The 18,191-nt window shown below is 44.2% G+C and overlaps 1 protein-coding gene across 7 annotated transcripts in view; it reads right to left on the reverse strand.

Moving 5' to 3' along the window:
• The window catches only part of SLC43A1 (solute carrier family 43 member 1), a 740,549-nt gene that overhangs the window by 136,928 nt on the left and 585,430 nt on the right, over positions 1 to 18,191 (reverse strand). The window lies entirely within an intron of this gene.

Consider the following 18,191-nt stretch of genomic DNA (forward strand, 5'->3'; position numbering starts at 1 on the left):
CTTGAGAGGCAAGGAACTCCTCCTCTTCCTGCCTCTGTTCTGCCTCAAGTGTCCTGTCCATTATTCCACGCAGCGTATGCTCCAAGAGGTGGACAAGAGGTACAGTGTCACTGATGCATGCACTGTCACTGCTCACCATCCTTGTGGCCTCCTCAAACGGTGACAGGACAGTGCATGCATCCCTGATCATGCCCCACTGGCGTGGTGAGAAAAAACCGAGCTCCCCTGACCCTGTCCTGGTGCCGTAGTCGCACAGGTACTCATTGATGGCCCTCTGCTGCGTGTGCAGCCGCTGCAGCATGGCCAACGTTGAGTTCCACCTGGTGGGCATGTCACAGGCGGTTCTTGGGCAGGTTCAACTCCTTTTGGAGGTCAGCCAGCCGAGCACAGGCATTAAATGATCGGCGGAAATGCACACAGACTTTCCTGGCCTGCTTCAGGACATCCTGTAAGCCGGGGTACCTGCCCAAGAACCGCTGCACCACCAGGTTAAGGACGTGAGCTACACAGGGCACATGGGTCAGTTGTCCCTGTCGGAGGGCGGAGAGGAGGTTGGTGCCATTGTCACAAACCACCATTCCTGGCTTAAGCTGGCGTGGCGTCAACCACCTCTCGGCCTGCCCCTGCAGAGCTGACAAAACATCCGCCCCAGTGTGGCTCCTGTCCCCCAAACAAACCAGCGCAAGCACGGCATGGCATCGTTTTGCCTGCGTACTTGCGTAGCCCCTGGAACGCCTACGAAGCACCGCTGGTTCTGAGGACAGAGCACTGGAAGAGGCCATGGAGGAAGAAGAAGAGGAGGGGGTGGAGGAGAGAGGTGTGTCACAACCAATAGTAGCATTTTGGAGGCGTGGTGGCGGAACAACCTCCAACACTACTGCACCTTGTCCTGCATCCTTCCCAGCTGCCAGAAGAGTGACCCAATGGGCCGTGAAAGACAGGTAACGTCCCTGTCCATGCCTGCTGGACCATGAGTCAGCGGTAATATGCACCTTACCGCTGACCGCCCTGTCCAGCGAGGCAAGGACATTGCCTTCCACATGCCGGTAGAGAGCCAGAATCGCCTTCCGTGAGAAAAAGTAGCGTTTGGGGACCTGCCACTGAGGAACCGCACATTGTACAAACTCACGGAAGGGGGCCGAGTCTACCAACTGAAAAGGCAGCAGTTGAAGTGCTAGCAATTTAGCCAAGCTAGCATTCAACCGCTGGGCATGTGGATGGCTGGGAGTGAACTTCTTTCGCCGGTCCAGCAGCTGGGGCAGGGACATTTGCCTGCTATAATCGGACGTGGGTGTACCGCTAGCAGAGTTCCCGGAAGCACTTGGCTGTGACACACCTAATTCTACACCTTCATTCCTCTCAGAGCAGGTTTCAGAGAGGACTGAAGGTCTAGTGGGGTTGGAGATGCCAGCTGATGAGGAGCAAGGAGAGGTCCGCTTTGTTCTTTGGTGTGGGTCTTTGAGGTCTTTGAGGTACGCTTGCCAATGAGCTGTATGGCAGGTCAACATATGTCTGGTCAAGCATGTGGTGCCCAAGCGGCTGATGTTTTGGCCACGCGAGATACGCTTGAGACATATGTTGCAAATAGCAGCGGTGCGATCTGATGCACTCGTCTCAAAAAAGGCCCACACCAAAGAACTTTTAGAATAACGCGCAGAGGCAGCGCCCTGCACAGGCGGAGCTCTGCGATGTGATTCAGTCGGTGTGCTGCCCCTAAGCTGGCCCCCGGAGGGCATCCTGCCTCGTTGGACATGTGCCTCCTCCTCCTCCTCCTCTCTCCTTCCAGGCACCCACGTGGAGTCAGTGCCCTCATCATCCCCTCCCTCTTCATCGCTGTAGCAAACCTGGCAGTATGTTGCAGCTTGTGGAACATGACTGCCAGATTGCTGTCCTTCTTGAGCATCCCCTCTCTCTGCGCTCACGCTACTGCCTTCCTCTAGCTGAGTGTCATCATCAGAGCCCAAAAAACACTGGGCATCCTCCTGGAGCATGTACCCAACACTGTGCTCAAAGAGTTCAGGAGACTCCTCAGGAGGACGTGGTGGGTCTAGGGAAGGAGTCACTGATGATGACATTGAGAGGAGGGAAGACGATGCGTTGGCAGCTGCTTTGCTAGTACCCTGAGACTGGGTGAGAGAGGATGAGGAGGATGAAGAGGGCTTGGTCATCCACTCTACCAAGTCGTTGGCATGTTGCGGTTCAACATGTCCAGCTGCCGAAAAGAATGACAAGCGTGTCCCATGGCCACGTGCTGATGACAATGCACCGCGTCCACGACCAGCACTGTTGTCTCTAGACACAGAGCCTGCTTGCCCTCTTTTATCGGCTCGCGCCTGTCTGCCTCTCGTTGCTGGCCTTCCAGACATGGTAATGGCCTGAAGGGAGTTGGGTAAAACAGCAGTGTAATGGAGTCGCACAACACCCACTAAGCCCTGCAGATGGCTCTATTAGAGAACAGAAATAAACGGTAGATACAGGTGTATATTGTGCTCGAGTCACACAACACCCACTAACTCCTGCAGATGCCTTTATTATAGAACACCAGAGATAAAGGGGTATACTGTAATTGAGTCACACAAAACCCACTAAGCCCTGCAGATGGCTCTATTAGAGAACAGCAATAAAGGGTAGATACAGGTGTATATTGTGCTGGAGGCACAAAAAACCCACTAACTCCTGCAGATGCCTTTTTTATAGAACACCAGAGATAAAGGGGTATATACAGATGTATACTGTGCTGTGCTGGAGGCACACACAACTTCCAATAACTCCTGCAGATGGCAAGTGGGCTCAAATAGATAAGAGCTATGTAGGTGGATATAGCGGTGTGTACTGGGTACAGAGCACGCAGACAGCACGCACAAGCTCCTAACACTACTGACTGCAAGCTCTATTATAAAAGATAGATCACTAGCTATATAGGTGAGGTGAATATAGCGGTGTATACTGCGGTCAGGGCACACAGACAACAACCACTACACAACAGCAAGATCGAAAATCGTCCGAAAACGATCGGTGTGTACTGTGTTGAAGGTACACAGAACACCCACTAACTGCTTCAGACGCCAACACACTACACTAGGCCGCCGCGCTGGCGGCCTTATATAGTGTGGGGCGTGTACTACACAGCCTGAGCTATGATTGGCCACAGGCATCCTGCCTGTGGCCAATCATGGCTCTCCTCGCTGCTGGTGCTATGATTGGCCAAGCATGCGGGGTCACAGTGCATGCTTGGCCAATCATGAGCCAGCAATGCACTGCGATGACGAAGTGCATTGTGGGCCGTGAGCCCCACACGAATTTGGCGCGAACGGCCCATAACGTTCGAAATTCGCCGAACGGGCGAACAGCCGATGTTCGAGTCGAACGTATGTTCGACTCGAACGCGAAGCTCATCCCTACCCACCACCGACAAAACAGTGCGTTTACCAGACGGTAAAAGCACAAGGAGCATTTAGAGTACCAAGCCACCGACAACTCCTCGCCTCCACCAGACACTTTATCCTTTATCCCTCAGGAACTCAGGAAAGGCATCTCAAGTCTCCCCTCATGTGTTCAGACTAAGCTCTTAGTCTGAACACATGAGGGGAGACTTAAGATGCCTTTCCTGAGTTCCTGAGGGATAAAGGATAAAGTGTCTGGTGGAGGCGAGGAGTTGTCGGTGGCTTGGTACTCTAAACGCTCCTTGTGCTTTTACCATCTGGTAAGCGCACTGTTTTGTCGGTGGTGGGACACTATATTGATAAGGAAGTGTGGAATCACTGTGGTGCGATCGTCTTCCTGTTTTGGATAACATAACGTTTCCATGGACTTTTCTTTATAATTGTATGGTTTTTTGTTTTATATTATTTGGCGCAGCTCTTTTGTTTATTTTTTATCTATGTTTATGTGTGTGTATCCCACTGTGGAGCAGCAGCCTTATATCCTGTGAAACATTCATTTGTAAATTTTTTTGGACTATTTGCATTTAGTTCTAAGATTAATTTCTTGGATTTTTTTCTTGCTTGACATTTTTCCTCTTCCTTGATAAAGTAAGAAAAATAAATTTTCCTTTTTTTGGGGGGTTTCAGCGCGGTTTTATTTTCTTCCAGTCGGGTACAGTTCCTCCTTAATCGAAGGAACTGGCTCAGAGGGACCGACTTCAACCACTGTGGATGATGACAACTATTGACCGGAATGTAGCCATTCCGGTTGGTAGGTTTGAAGTATATTTTAAATTCAAGTTGTTTTTTCAACAACATGAATCTCCAAATCTAAGAAATTAATGGAGGTGAGGCTAGCCTCATAGCTGAGGTATATGCCTCTATTATTCATATTGAGCAAAGATATAAATTGATCAAGCGATGTTTGGTCACCTCTCCATAGGAGGAGGATGTCATCTATATACCTCGCCCAGAGAACTAATTTGGGTCTCCGGGGGGCATAGACGACATGCTCCTCCCATTTGACCATAAAAAGGTTAGCCAGACTGGGGGCAAATTTGGTCCCCATAGCTACACTTGTAGTTTGTAGAAAAAATCGATTCTGAAACCAGAAATAATTATGCTGAGTAGTGAATCTAAGGAACTCCATGATAAAATTGCATTGTAACAAAGGAAGTGAAGTATCTTTAGATAAAAAATACTCCACATCCTGAAATTCTAATTCATGGGGGGTGCATGTATACAATGCAGATACATCTGCTGTAACCAGTAGTGTACCTACAGCATATTCAAAAGATTGGATACGTGCATGGTATCACCCATGTCCTTCAAAAATGAAGGCACACGGCGTACCAGTGGTTGAAGATGAAAATCCACATATTTTCCAATACAGGATGTAACCAAATCAGTCCCACTGACTATAGGTCGTCCAGGTGGGTCAATGGGATTCTTATGGACTTTGGGAAGATAATATATAGCTGGAATACGGGGTGCAAGTGGAACTAAAAAACTCAGTTCTTTCTTGTCAAGTATCCCCAAGGCATAGCCTTCATTAACCAGATCCGATAGGGCTCTCTTATAGTTAGTAGTAGGATCGAAGTGGATGGGAGTGTAAGTGTCCAGGTCACTCAGAATCTCATCCATCTTAGCTACATATTTCACCTTATCAAGTATGACTATTGCTCTGCCTTTGTCCGCAGGGCGTATAATCAAATCTTTTTGTTCACACAAAGATTCCAATCCTCTTTTGAAATTAGGATCAAGATAAGTTTTTTTAGATGGTAATTTTTCAAGATCTTTGAGTACTAAATTGCGAAACACACTGATGGCTGGGGCAATAGTCCCTGGGGGGTTAAACAAAGATGGATTTGAAAGACCAGTGTGTGTATATCCATCACCTACACTAGGGGCTCTATTGGAAGGAAAGGTCAGAAAGTATCTTTGAATACTTAATTTGCGGATAAACTTTCGAAACATCAATAAAAGTAGAGAATTTATTTAATGTCTTGGGGGGAACATATTTCAGTCCCTTATCTAACACCATTTTTTCTTCCTGAGCCAGATTGACTGTACTCAGATTGAAAATGCTTGGGCAGGTCAGGTCCTTTTTCTTTTTGCTTTGGATCCTCTGCCCGCCTCTGGTCCCTCTCTTCTTCCGGGACTTCCCAGGTATTCTTGTGTTGACCCGGGAAAACCCGACTGATAGGAGGGTCCAGGCTGACTTTGGTTGTACCTATAAGGCGAACGAATATAAGGATCGTCCTCCCTATCTACATAACCATGTGTATTTTCATATGGTGTCCTCTGGCCTCTTCCTTGTAAAGGAAGAAATCGATTTTGAATGGATGTTGGAGTTCTTGGGGCCTGATCATATCTGTATGTATTGTAATCATATTGATCATGGTGGTTGTACCATCCCGGGGTGGGGATTCTCCCTTGTTCTTGATAGTGGGAGTTATTTCCCCATCCTCGCGGTGCTCCATGAACATTATTCTATTGCCCCTTCCTCTATTGACAGAGCGATAGGTAGAATTGGAATTCATAGAAATATTAGGTCCACGTCTATATGGCTGGGTCTTAGTTGGACCTTGTGGGGGTTGGGAATTTTTATTAGTTGTTTCTCTAGTTATAGTTTCATAAACCAACGTTCTATCAACTGGAGGTACTGTGGACTCAGTGGTCTCCATCTCGGAAGGGGCACCTTGCGGTGACGTGGAGAGGCCAATTTTCTTCTGCCACCCAAAAACAAAATTATTCTTATAATCGGTCACATCCCGATAATATTTCTTTGCTTCTTATTGCATTGGTAGATAGTGAGGTATATTTGGAAGAAGTGTTGTGAGGTGTGAGTTTTTCTTTCAGGTCCTTGATTTCCCTGTCAATAGCGGACAATCTTAGTTTTTTCCTATCGACTAGGAAGCCAAGGAACTGCAGCCCCACCTCATTAAAATAACAAAACCATGTCTCCATATCAGAATCACCCTGTTGGGGAAATACATCCCACCATAGACCTCTGGGAACCATTTTTTCTTTCATATACTGTTCCAAGAAAGCCGTATCCCATTGTAAATGTATTTCTGTTGTCATTACGTTTTTTAACCTAACAAAGATCCCACTGATTTCAGAGTCAGGACTAGTGACAGTAAAGACACCATCAGCGTTGATTAATCTAGTATTTCTGTATTCAAAAACATCCATACTAAGTGATGGTGAATATTATATCGGTTTGCAGCAATAAACAAAGTCAGGAGCAAAAACAAATAAGGATAAAAAATACTGCACTAACCAAAAACAAGTGACTTTTTTGCTTCGCTAAGTTTTGATTTGAAGGTGAGGCTTGGCTTGAATATAACCAAGCCTCCCTTCTAGATTCTTTCAATACTTAGTTCTTTGTTGATTGGCCGACTAAATTCCGGGCATTTCAATACACTTATTATTGATTGGCCGATACATAGATATGTTGTATAGACCCGTTTTCGCTGGCTTTTTCCTGTTTTTTCGTAGGCTTTTCATGCGTGAACCATGGTCTCCTACTCTCCACGATAGGCTAGAAATTTGAGCTATGTTTTTTGGGGGTTTTCTTTAGGAGAGTGCTGATTGGTTCCTAGGGATATGGGCGGACACGGTTACATCATGTGAGTAATGCTGCCCTATCATGGAACTTGTCATTATTGATTGTATAATTTGACCTGTAATTGGTGTGATACCTTTTGTAGTTAGTTATATATTTATGTGCAATACAGGGGAACAGTTAGATGACCCTGTTGAAGTCCTATGGGACGAAACATGTGGGGCGAGGTTGTCATGTTCCCTGTATTGCCTTTTTTTATTATGTGATCACGTTTATTTTAAAATATTGTTTTTATTTGTATATGCTGAGTTTATGCCAATAAACAGCTATTTTTATATTTTCATCTACACTATGGGAAGCTGTTTTTCTTTTTTGTTCCATATATGATCCCCCTCATGAGTTTGGCCTCATCTATTGCCAAATTATTGGTTGGAGTTTTTCCTTCGTTTTCATTTTATCTGGATCTGTGGTGAATTGGAGCCTCGTTGACGGTGCAGACTGCCCCTTCATCGAGCAGAGGACCTACAGCCCTTCCAGTGGTGGACAGACCTGCGGGGATTCATCAATCTATATACGCATGCATGACCTAGTGTATATACACAGGTCTAGTGGTTCTGGTAAGAGTACCCATTTCTTTACCTACCTAGATGTCACTGATCTGAAAAATTTCCGGGATTATTTTTCGGTTCATACACCGTGTGAAACACTATATCCGAGTTCTATGTGGACTCTAAAGACTAATTTATTCACTTAAATATTTGAACTTTATTTGTTCTTTTCTTTTTTAGTGTCATACACTTCACTTTTTCCACTTTATATTTGTTAGCGCTTCATTATAGTTTTTTGGGTTTTTTTATTTCAAAAATGACAATCCACTTGCATTGTACTTGTAGTGCAAAGTGGTTTTGCTTTTTTGAAATAAGCCACAGTGTGTCAACATGTGCTAGCTCCCATCATGGGGGATCAATGGGCATGTTTCGGGGTGCATCCTCTCACCTACTTTGGTTTTCGAGGAAGGGGTTGCACCCACAAAACGCGTACATTGATATCCCATAATGGCAGACAGCACATGTTGACACACTGTGTGCATCTTCAAAATTTGGCTTTGAAATTACTTTAAAACTTTTAAAAAACGTAAAACAAGAACGGCAACATTTACATTTTTGGGGGGTTTTAGATTTCGGCTAAAACATCAGTGATGTTGGTTAGTCTTTTTTGAACATCATTGATATTTTGCTTGACCTTCTCTAAATCCCGATTGCACACCATTATATCACTAATGAGTACTTGTGTACTTGCACTGTTGAAGTGAGTTTCTTCTTCCACAACATCCACATCACCTAAAAATTAAAAAAAACACACCATGTATTATAAATATGCAGGCATACATCTCTTACCTGAGGCTGGGGCCTCAGACACTGACCTGTTGTGGTCACCATTTCGATCACTTCCTGAACCTCTGCATTCACATCATCTGGTTGTGTGCTGAGCTCCCCTTCCTTAGGAGATGTGAGGTTCCTGGTGTCCTCAGATGTCAAGATTCTTTTCTCCATTGTGTGAATACAAAAATTGTATGCCTGGCAGACAGATATTGTAGGCTAGAAATAGTAATATGAAACATAGCTTGGAAGTGTTGTCCAATTGTCTGTTTTGGCAGAGTTCCAAGCTGAATACATGATTTTTTCCCTTACAAAAGGTGGAATACTTACCTGTTTTGTTCAAGTTTCACACATGGAGAGACCCCTAGCATCCACTGGAGCACCTGCGTGGGACACCATAAAAAGGTTGTTATGGTGTCCCACACCAGTGCTCCTGTGTCCAGATAAACAGTGTAAACCGCTGCTGAGTGTCCTCTCCTTACCCTGAATCAAGTTGTCCTTTCATTCTACTTTCAAACATATCTAGACAACAATGTAATAAAATTCTTTTAATCAAAATAGGTATGAACAAATGTAGTTAACCTGCATCTGCCAAAAACATTGTATTAGTGGTCGAAGGAACGATGTTTAATACAAACGATTACTGTGCCCACGAACCTCAAACTTGGCATTTTAAACTGTACATCAGTAAAGAAAAGCACATGTACCAGCACAAAAGTACTAATAATAATAATAGGAACACGTGACAAATACTTTTTTTCAGCACTTTCTTGATGCTTCTATACTGATCCTGCTCCCTCAATTCCAGGTCTGACCAGCGTTTCCTCGATTGCTCATTGGATTGTTGTACCCCAAAAGTCCCGTGCAGACTTCTCACAACTTTAGTCATGATCTTGGCCTTTCTCACATTTGGGTTTCTGTATGGTCAATGATTCCCATCATAGTCGGTCCTCTTCAATATGTCCACCATCTCTTCAAAGGGCATATTTGAGGCCTTATATATCCTCATGGATGTGGAACTGCCTTGCTCCGGGCTTTCCTTGTTGTTGCTGCTCTCTGCAGGCACCTGCTATGTCTCTGCTATGTACTCCCTCTGCCTCGAAAGAGAAGAGGTGGGGAATACACTAGAAAGAAGGACAGGGGCAGAGTTTGATGCATGCGCAGTGTTTATAAAGCATAACATGTGCACGATGTATGGTCCGTGAGTGGACGGAGGATTGTAAGTGCCAATCGTTCAAACAAAGGTACGATTGTAACTTGGGGGATCAGTGATTAGTGGCCTATATTGCTTAGAGACTGAGGCCTATATTGGGAAAAGATTAGGAGAGTTTAGCCTAACATTAGGATTTGTCTTGTGTTGTGTCTTGCAGCTAAATAGTGGATAAATTAACAGACCTGGATTTCCTGCCCAAATTCCTAGACATGTACAGGGAGCTGCCATGTCTCTGGCAAGTCCAAAGCAGGGACTACTTGAACAAGCAAAAGAGGAAGGCAGCACTGGATAAACTGTTGGAATTGGTGAAGCCGGAGTATCCCACGGCAGACAGCAACTATTTGAAGGCCAAAATTGGTAGCCTGAGGATCACATATAATAGGGAGCGCAAGAAGGTCCAGGATTCCATGAGATCCAGAGCAGCAGCAGATGACGTATATGTCCCCAGGCTGTGGTACTATGACAGACAGTTTTTTTGTCAGACCAGACGGAACCCAGGCCATCACTATAGCATTGTTGAACATATTTCTTGTCAAAAATTGAATGATGTTAGTGAGCACTAATTTCTGATTTAACAAAGTGGTTTACATATCAATAGACACTAGTAGCCAAAAATGACTGGGACAAGAATGAAAAATGCTGGGGTCAGAAGGATAGTCTTTTCTATTTGGTAGCATTCAATTTGCAACAGTCATGAGCTCAAAATTGTGTGTCATGGATGATTAAAAAAACTAAAACTATGTACCATTTTCATACACAGGAAAGTCTCAGCCAGGGGGTGGCAGTGGCAAGCAGCCTGCCGGAATCCCAGGTTCCTTCCCTCCACCCTCCATCCAAAAGGACCAAGAAGGTAAGGAATCTTGAGGAGTCCGTATCTGTTTTCCTCAAACAGGCTACTGCGGCACTTAACATGACCCCTGGTGTACACAAGGCATTTTGACTTGTCACTGCAAGCAAACTAAAAAACATGGAGAGGGGCCAATGCACAATCCATGAAGAACTAATTTGGAAGGCCCTAAACAAGGGGACAAGGGACAAACTAACAACTAAAACCCACCTGTGTGAGTTGGACCATACTCCTCCACCACCTCCAGCAACACCACCAACACCACAGCAGCATGGAAGGAAGCATGGAATTGTTGAGATTGCTGGCCTGGATTTGGCGTGGTCTGGCAAAAAAAGCAGGCTGTTGTAAGACCACAGCCTCGGGACATATATGTCATCAACTGCTGCTCCCGATATCTTGGAGTCCTGGACCGTATTGTGCTCCCTATTAAATGGACTCCTCAGGTTACCAGTCAAATAATTGATGTCTGCCCTGTGGTACAAAGGCTTCACCAATTCCAACTGTTTCTCCAGCGTTCCCTTCCTCTTTATTTCATTCTGACCTTGTGATCCCTATTACATTTTAGATTTTGTTTTTGATACATACTTGGCTAAGTGTTTTACTTCAAAAAGGACAGTTTGTGAGTAGACAGGTACATTTCAAAAATATAATGTCCAATTAAAAAGGGACACCAACATAGCTGTATATTTGAGGTTAAAAAATACAAGATAATAATGGTGTTGTGGTAACTTGACCCCCAAAACGAATAAAAAAAAAAATATGGAGATCACTAGAAAAAAAAGAAAAAAAAGCATATTCTGGAGATCACGAAAAAAAAAAAAGATTATTCTGGAGATCATGAGAAGAAAACCAACAAAAACAAATATGTATGTAGCATAAGAGTGTGTTTCTGCTGAAGGAGGAGGGTGTCCAATTGTGCAAAAACAAAGAGTGGGAGGGGGAGAGAGTGCAACCACTCTGATGTAGTAAAACAATGACAATCCTTTATTGCATACAATAAATTAATCCTACTCACAATGGTAGAACCATCAGGGTCATCTTCATCTATTTGAGCACCTATGCATGCTACACTGCCCCTGATGTTTCTACCTTTGTGAGTAGGATTTATTTATTTTATGTACTACAGGCCTGTTATTGTGTTTATTCAAACATCAGAGCGGGTGAGCTGTCTCTCCCTCCCCCTCTTTAAAAGGTCTTGTGGGACAGGGTCCCATCTCTGGCAGAATACATTCTGGACCTGTATGTTGTGGCCGTGCACCTGTGTCAATATGTTTTATGTCTGATGGATTGTGGGTAAAACATGCCATATGTGTGCAGGGGTGGCTTCTCACAGGTGGAATTTCACTAGGCAAAGACAAACATGTGCTGGAGGTGTGATATCTCTGCAGGAGCATGCTCTGTTTGGCTAAATTCAAGACTGGAGGCAGAATCCACCATAGACGAAAGACAAACTGGAACTAGAAGTTTATCATTTATTATGAATTGCCACAATAGAAAAGCCCAGTAGAAAACCCCTAAAAAGCGTGTGACTGTTTGGATTTTGCATCTACTGTATATTTATTGATGGCTGTAAACACGTGGATGTTTTTGGGCTTTATTATTTTCTATTTTATTGGAGCCATTTATATTTATTTACTGTGAACAAGTGGACAGCTATTGGCAACAAATCATTTTATTTCTAGCTGTTATGCACAGAAGTAGATAATAAGGCTAGATTTAATATGTACATGCAAAGTGGATGCCAACTAAACAGTTTGGGTGGCTCGTGGATTGTTACATGCATATTTTTTTTTTAAGTACATCTCTAGGTATAGCACTCTTCCTCTCTTGGTAGTTAAGGATGACTGTGACAATCCTTGCAACTGTATGATTAATGCTTCACGGCTTTGCATCCCCATTGACTGGAGGGACACTTAAGCCGCGTACACACGGGCGGACTGTCTGGCCAACTTAGCCTGTCAGACAATCCGACGGACAGTCCGTCATACTTTCGAATGAACGGACTTGACCACACACACCACTTTTTAAGCGGACTAATACGGCGTACTAAGTCCGCCATACTATCCGCCCTACTTTTGAAATGAACGGACTCGCCCACACACGCGGAGGAAAGTCCGCTCATTTCGAGCGCGTCTCCAGGTAGGCGGGGCCCGCGAAGGAGACGTCGCTGACCCCGCCACCTGGTATGGACTTAAAGGGGAACCCGCGCGGCCCCCCCACCCCAAAGCACCTTGTCCCCATGTTGATGAGGACAAGGGCCTCTTCCCGACAACCCTGGCCGTTGGTTGTCGGGGTCTACGGGCGGGGGGCTTATCGGAATCCGGGAGCCCCCTTTAATAAGGGGGCCCCCGGATACCGGCCCCCCACCCTATGTGAATGAGTATGGGGTACAATGTACCCCTACCCATTCACCTGTAAAATAAAAGTACCAAAAAAACACAACACACGAGATAAAATACTTTATTGCACAGCTCCGGGGGTCTTCCGTCTTCGGGGGTCTTCTCGCCGGACTCCTCCGCTATCTTCTTGTAGCTCTTTTGCTAGCGGAGGAGTCCGGCTTTCTTCCTCGCCGCCGGCCTCTTCTCCCGACTTCAGGGGTCTTGTCCCCCTCTTCGGTTCTTCTGCCGGGCCACCGCGCCTTCTTATAGCTCTTTTACAGGCGGTGGCCCGGTCTTCTGTCGCCGCCGCCGCCGCCTTCCGTTCTTCTTCTTCTTCTTCTTCTCCAGGAGATGTTGCCTCGACGATCTCTCCGGCCGGAATGCCAGGGACGCACTGCGCGGCCACTTATATAGGGACAAGGGGCGGTGTCACAGGCTTTATGTCACATGGGTTGGTCACATGGGTTGATGTCACATGGGGACTATGACATCGTAAGGGGGCGGGGTCACCATGTGACACCAACCCATGTGACATAAAGCCATGTGACGCCGCCCCTTGTCCATGTGACACCGCGCAGTGCGTCCCTGGCATTCCAGCCGAAGAGAGCATTTAATTTCTCAGGCTGAATCATTTGCTTATTGCGGGGCAAAAAGAAAAGTTGATACCAGTGATTTTCAACTTTCAACATTCTATTTCCTTAATAAAATCTGGATAGAAGGTTGGGGTACAGATAACCCAAAATATATTAATATAGCTCAGGTCTTCCAGCTGTAGTTAATGTAGTTGTTGGCCCCTTAAGAGCAGACCAGCAGACTTCAGAGTCTAGGCCCCTGACCCTATGCACGCAGTCACAGGTACCTTCGTTGAAAAGCAGATGAGTAGGGAGAGCTTCTTGCAATGTCCACCAGCAGCAACTTCAACCAAGCTCTCCAGGATTTAAATCAGCCAGCACAGTAGAATTCTCTAAAGATGCCTAATATAGGCAGCCATCTTTCTATTCTGCTCCCTCTGGATAAACTCTCCAGCAAGGCAGCAGAAATTCCCTGGGCATTTAGCACAGACCCTGGCTGGGGCAAGGCCCAGAGGAGAAAGAATCTACTCAGTGTTATCCTCACCACCATAGAGAAGCTCAGGATGGAAACCCTTCTGGAAAGTTTGTACCAAACATTTATCACCTTCCTTCAGAAGCTCAGAAGGACCAAAACCCTTAGTGGTTGGCTGGATTGAATAAATATTCATAACTCATATATTGTTTGTTGTGAGAAGGTGAGAAGGTGAGTGCCATCTGCTTGTTCCCAATTGTGTTAGTATAGTACTGATTGTGTCTCTGACGCCATATTTCTGTCTGTCAGTATGGTAGCAATTGTTTCTATATGGCCATGTGTCAACACAGTACTAATGCTGCCTCTGCAAACATGTTTATTGTTATACAAGCACTTTTACCTAATTATTCCTAAGCTACTTGTGAGGCGGGATTCACACCTATGCAGTTTTAGTGCTTTTTGTATTTTGCAGATTTGCACTACAGTGCGTGTTCCATAGGAATCCATGTTAAATGGACTGTAGTGCAAATCTGCAAAATGCAAAAAGCACTAAAACTGCACAGGTATGAATCCAACCTTAAAGGGTTGAGACAGATTAATTACCACTGACAGGAGTGCTTACAAAGACCAGTTTTCATTTATTTATGTAAAACCTTTATCCCAAAGAAAAATAAAACTGTTGCCATAACCATTTATAAAGTGTTAGTTGGAGCTTGGCTTCAATTTGTTACTGTATCTGAAGTAACTACTACTAGTTGAAAAAAGACACGTCCATCTAGTTCAACCAAAAAACAAGACAAAAAAACAACAACCATGCAATCCCATATACACACTCCTATACCCACAGTTGATCCAGAGGAAGGCAAAAAAAAACAGAAAAGCATGAACCAATTTGCTACAGCAGGGGAAAAATTCCTTCCTGTTCCCATGAGAGGGAATCAGATATTTCCTGGATCAATTTTAGCTATAAATGTTAGTACCCAGTTATATTATATGCACCTAGGAAAGAATCCAGACCTTTTTTAAAGTGATTGTAAAGCTTCAATTATAAAAAAAAGAAAATAACAAACATGTCATACTTACCTCCACTGTGCAGCTTGTTTTGCACAGACTGGCCCCGAACATCCTCTTCTGGGGTCCCTCGGAGGCTCTCACGGCTCCTCCCCGCATCAGATAACCCCCTGGGAGAGCGCTTCTCCAAGGGGGTTATCTGATGTGGGGAGGTTACCTTGTGGGTGCATTCCAGAGTCCATCATTCGGCGTCCATAGCCGCTGAATGTATGACTCGGCCCCGTCCCGCCCCCCGGCGTCCATGTCATTGGCAGCAGGAGCCAATGGCAGCAGCAGGAGACAATGGCTGCGCTGCTATCACCTTATCCGATCAAGGTCCGCGAATTCCGGGCAGAGGGACAGCGCGTCCCTGCCAGGTCAAGTTCCAGGGCTCAGGTAAGTAAAACAGGGGGGGGGAGGGGCTGGGGGGCCAGTCACTGCCAGGTGTTTTTTCACCTTAATGCATAGGATGCATTAAGGTAAAAAAACACAAGGGTTTAAACCCCTTTAAAGCAATCTACTGTGCTAGCCAGAACCACCTCTGAAGGGAGTCTATTCCACATTTTCACAGTTCTTACTGTGAAGAAACCTTTCCAAATTTGGTGCGAAAACTCTAGACGTAAAGAGTGCCCCCTTGTCCTTAAAGTGACTAACTCAACACCAAGTTCACTATATGGACCCCTTATGTATTTGTACATGATGATCATATCCCCACTTAATCTCCTCTTCTCGAGAGAGAATAAATTCTGTTCCTCTAATCTTTCCTCATAGCTGAGCTCCTCCATGCCTCTTATCACTTAACACACACACCTTTCTCTGCAGCCTCAGCTAAATTTGGAAGTGCTCTGTGCTGAGTGGCTTCCTGTTCATTCACAAACTAAAGCATAGTAAACACAGTTTACTATGTTTTAGTTATGAATGGACACAGCAATCGAGTGTGTTCACTGTGTTCATTTAGAAAAGGAAGGGGCCAGTAAATTACATATTTTACTAGCCCCCTTCCCCATTCCCTCTCCATCCTCAAGCATCCCTCACAGCAGCCAGGGGGAGAGGATAAGAGGGAAGCCAGCAGCACTAAAGGGCAAGGGGTCCAACAGGGCGGGGGGGAGCTGTCACAGTGGGGGGAATCGGTACCGCACATAGTGATTAGGCTGTGCCCACCTGGCACACCCCCTGCGCACACCTATGGTCTTACTGAAGATTTGTACAGAGGCAAAATTATATCTCTCTCACTGCACGCCATGCCTTTTCTAATACAAGAAAGGACTTTGCTCACTTTGGAAACCGAAGCTTAGCATTGCATATTTTTAGCCAGCCAAGTGCATAACTTTACGTTTATCGACATTAAACCTCATTTGCCACATAGTCGCCCAATGAAACAGTGCATTGAGGTAAGTTGGAGACATCCTGTAAGGATGTTATTCCACTGCATAGTTTGGTGTCATCTGCAAAGACTGAAATGGTACTTTTAATCCCAGATCCTATAGAATTTATAAAGATGTTAAAAAGTAAGGACCCCCAACACCGAACCTTGGGGTACATCTTTGATAACCTTAGACCATACAGAGTAAGAATCATTAACCACAACTCTCTGAATTCTGTCTTTAAGACAGTTTTCTCTCAATTTACAAACTGATCTTTCCAATCCTGTAGCCATGTGTGTTGAACGCTTTTGCAAAATCCAAGTATACTACATCCATAGCCGCCAACCCTCTGTCCAAGATTTTACTTATCTCTTCATAAAAAGAAATCAGGTTTGTTTGATAATAAATATATTTTTTTTCCAGCAAGAACTCATCTATGTAGTCTTTTATTAAACTCTGCAGTATCTTCCCAACGATAAAAGTTAAACTAACAGGTAGAAAGTTTAGTTACTTGGTAAAGACCTTTGTCCCTTTTTAAATATAGGCACCACAGTGGCCCTAAGTCATTGAAGTGGTACTATTCCAGTCATTAAAGCGTCCCTAAAAATTGGATACAATGGCTTTGAAATGACAGAGCTCAATTCTTTTAGGATCCATGGGTGGATGCCATCTGGTCCTGGTACTTTATCCACCTTGATTCTGTCTAAATATTTCTGGACCATATCACTTTTGAGCCATTGTGGATCATTTGGGGCTGTGTCAATACCATCTCCATTATGCACATGAGCTCCCCCATACTCCTTTGTATACACAGAGCTGAAGAAAGTATTTAATAAATACTTTGTCTTCTCTTTGTCCCCAGTCATCCACTCCAGATTATTTTGTAAAGGGCCAACATGCTCAGACCTGACTTTATTATTATTGATATGTTTGAAGAATTTTTGGGGGTTTGTCCTACTATTTTTTGCAATCTGTCGTTCATTTTGAATGTTTGTGTCCTTGATATCCTCTTTACATATTCTTTTATATTCTTCTGTAACATTTAAACAATGTTTCATTTTTATATTTTTAAAAGCTCTTTTCTTATTATTTATAGCTTTTTTAACTTTGGCCGTGATCCACATAGTTTTATTATTTTTAGCCTTTTAAATGTATTGCCCCTGGTAATATACTTTACAGTGAGTTCACATACAGTCTTTTAGAAAAAATCCCATTATAAGTTCTGTGTTCATGGTTGCCAATATTCCCTCCCAGTCTAAGTTTTGGAGAGCAGCCCTCATCCTTGGAAAATTTGCTCTCTTAAAGTTAAGTGTTACATGTAACATTCCCCCCAGATTAACAATGCTGCTGTCCAAAATTGTCTGTTACTCCTGCATCCAGAGTGTAGGCACCCTAATATAAGAACTATGTTACTGGCTAAATCACCAGGTGAATTGTTAGGGAAACAAAAATGAAAAAGAAAACTAATATAGCCTCAGTTTTAAAATGAAACTTTTGGGTTAGGGTTTAATACCTCTTTAATTCCGGTTTGGTTACACATTAAATGGAGTTTATTTACGGAAACTGCAGAGTGCAAAATCTGGTGCAGCTGTGCATGGTAGCCAATCAGCTTCTAACTTTGGCTTTGACAAAAAAGAAAATCTGGAAGCTGGTTTATATGCAGAGGTGCACCAGATTTTGCACTTTCCAGTTTTAATAAATCAAACCTAATGTGTCCAATTCCAAAGCACACACAAAAAGACACTTCCTAACAGTATCCATAAGATTTTCCTGCCTAACTTGACTGCCAGTTCTGACGCCTATTCAGTATGAACTTGCTAAATTTATGCCATTCTGCACAGTATAAAATTAATGAAAAACATCAGTAAAGACAGACCCAAGTCTGACCTGAATGTTTACAGTATACAGATCACAAATGAGCAA

Source organism: Lithobates pipiens, unplaced genomic scaffold (assembly GCF_037356315.1).
Source record: "Lithobates pipiens isolate NorthernLeopardFrog02 unplaced genomic scaffold, aLitPip1_a1.2 Scaffold_19, whole genome shotgun sequence".
Lineage (NCBI taxonomy): Eukaryota > Metazoa > Chordata > Amphibia > Anura > Ranidae > Lithobates > Lithobates pipiens.